The sequence below is a fragment of the Octodon degus genome, unplaced genomic scaffold (assembly GCF_000260255.1).
Source record: "Octodon degus isolate 3935 unplaced genomic scaffold, OctDeg1.0 scaffold00141, whole genome shotgun sequence".
NCBI lineage: Eukaryota > Metazoa > Chordata > Mammalia > Rodentia > Octodontidae > Octodon > Octodon degus.
The window spans coordinates 5,130,200-5,133,024 of record NW_004524717.1 but is presented as its reverse complement, the minus strand read 5'-3'; the positions used below and the strand labels follow the sequence as shown (position 1 = coordinate 5,133,024).

Genomic DNA, 2,825 nt, shown 5'->3' with positions numbered 1-2,825 from the left:
TTTAGGGGGACATCCAGACATAAACCATAACACCCTACTTTGGGCCATGTACCTAGGGGAAGGCACTGGAAATTGTTGACACCCCAGAAGGAAAGTGTCAAGTTCCTCGTGTTCTCTGAAAAACAATACCCTCCTCACTGTCATCAGTTGAAGGGACCCTTTCATTGACCTCAGCTACATGGCCTACATGTTCCAGTACAATTCCACCCATGGCTTCAGTCAAGAATCTTATGCACATTTACACAAACCCATATAAAGCCAGCTGTTTCACCACTCAACAACAACACAGGGAGGGTGGGTGGGAAGCTGGGGGAGGTGGCCATGAACATCACACACCTAACTTCTCCAGGAAGGTAGGGAGGAGCAATACAGAGATGAGATCAGAAGAACCCCATTGGGAGCTACATATTGAGAATCCAGCACAGTGTGTGGGGGCTTTAGAGGTAGATAGGTATGAAACTGCTGGCATTAATTCTAGTAGTCTGCTTGAATCTTCACTCTGCTGTCTACCTTCAAAGTGGACCAGTAAGTAGTATGACTGTTTTCCACATTTATTAACATGAGCATAGAGATATTTTAGCTTGGATGATTACCAGAGCCTAGGGAGTATGGACCAAGTGCCCTTGGCAGTAATGAGGTATCTCATATAATTACAGGCCATAAAGCTAGGAGGAGAAAACGTGATCACCTGGATTCCAAGACCTCAGCTCCTGGAAAACCACTCATTCAAAAATATAGAGGACCTTGAGACCATAATGTTAAGCAAAATAAATTGGACAGTACAAGTTTAAATATTGAATGGTTTTTTCAGATGTGAGAAATAAAAATTATAAATGAAGAGCAAAATAAAAGATAACAGGAAATACTGAGATATGTTTGTCAAATTGGAAAGGGATCAAGAAGTGGCGGGGGAGAGAAAGGAGACCAACAGGTTGAAAAGAGGAATGAAAATGTATTATGTGCCAGCTCAAGGCATGCAAACATGAACTAATACAAAAATATAGAGGATTTTTTTTTTTTGGGCTCTTTGGGGAGGAAGGCTAGAGCTTTTTAGTTTTTTTGTTTTCCTTTTTCTTCTTTGTTTTTTTTCTGTTACCTTTATCTAATTCTATTAATTTCCTTTTAGTTATTAATGGAATCCTTCGTTCACACTTTTCTCCTCTTCTTTCATTGCTTAATTTTAAAAGTTATTCTTCTGGCTCTCTGCTCCTGAGTGTCCGCAGACAGCCATTCTTCCCCTGTAGCCAGCAGCGATCCAGACAAGATGGTGAAGGTTGGAGTGAACAGATTTGGCCGTATTGGACGCCTGACCACCAGGGCTTCTTTTAACTCTGGCAAGGTGGATGTTGTGACCATCTGTGACCCTTTCATTGACCTCAGCTACATGGCCTACATGTTCCAGTACAATTCCACCCATGGCAAGTTCCATGGCATTGTCAAGGCTAAGAATGGGAAGCTCGTCATCAACAGAAAGGTCATCCCCATCTTCCAAGAGCGAGATCCCACCAACATCAAGTGGAGTGATGCTGGCACTGAGTATGTGGTGGAGTCCGCTGGTGTCTTCACCACCATGGAGAAGGCCGGGGCTCACCTGAAGGTGGTGCCAAAAGGGTCATCATCTCTGCCCCTTCTGCTGATGCCCCATGTTTGTGATGGGTGCAAATCATGAGAAGTACGACAACTCCCTCAAGATTGTCAGCAACGCTTCCTGTACCACCAACTGCCTAGCCCCACTGGCCAAGGTCATGACCACTTTAGCATCGTGGATGGACTCATGACCACAGTCCATGCCATCACAACCACCTAGAAGACTGTGGATGGCCTGTCTGGGAAGCTGTGGCATGATGGCCGTGGAGCTGCCCAGAACAACATCCCTGCATCCACAGGTGCTGCTAAGGACATGGGCAAGGTCATCCTGGAGCTGAATGGGAAGCTCACAGGCATGACCTTCTGTGTGTCCACTCCCAACGTGTCAGTGGTGGATCTGACCTACTGTCTGGAGAAAGCGGCGAAATACGACATCAAGAAGGTGGTGAAGGAGGTGTCAGATGGTCCTCTCAAAGGCATCGTGGTCTACACCGAGGACCAGGTTGTGTCTTGCAACTTCAACAGTGACACCCACTCTTCCACCTTTGATGCTGGGGCTGGCATTGCCCTGAATGACCACTTTATGAAGCTCATTTCCTGGTATGACAATGAGTTCAGCTACAGCAACAGGGTGGTGGACCTCATGGTCCACATGGCCTCCAAGGAGTAAGTGGCCCCCAGCAGGACCAGAAGGATGGAGAGGCCACACTGTAGAAGTCACTGCCCTACTCAGCCCCAACACTGAGAATCTTCCCCTCACAGCTCCCATCCAAGACCCCCTGGAAGGGGAGGGACCTTAGGAGCCCTGGCTCACTGTCCTTGCACACCATCAATAAAGCCCACTGTACCCCCCAAAAGTCATTCTTTTTTCATTTGCTTGTTCTCCAACCCTTCCATCTTTGCTATTGTAACCATTGAATTTTACTACTCTTTAGAGAGTTAAACCTATGTTATTACTGTTGAATTATTTCACATTATTAGTAGAGGTAGTTTGTCACTTAATAGATGTTTAACGTATGTCAATATTTGTTTTGTTGTGCTGTTTATACTATACTTATAGATCTCTTTTTTCAGATAATGCTACATTATTCGTTCTTTGGTATATCAATATCATTTCTGATTTAGTTCCTTTTGCCAGTGTGGCATAGTTGTTGCTGTTAATAGGTTTCCTCTGTATACCAATATCCATAATGCCTTTGTGTCTTTAACAATACCACAATCTATCCACAAACTTGTGT

At 44.8% G+C, this 2,825-nt stretch overlaps 1 pseudogene; it reads left to right on the top strand.

The window, feature by feature from the left end:
- The first annotated feature begins 1,233 nt into the window (after positions 1–1,233).
- On the top strand, positions 1,234–2,257 carry LOC101572870 (annotated as a pseudogene).
- The last annotated feature ends 568 nt before the right edge of the window (positions 2,258–2,825 follow it).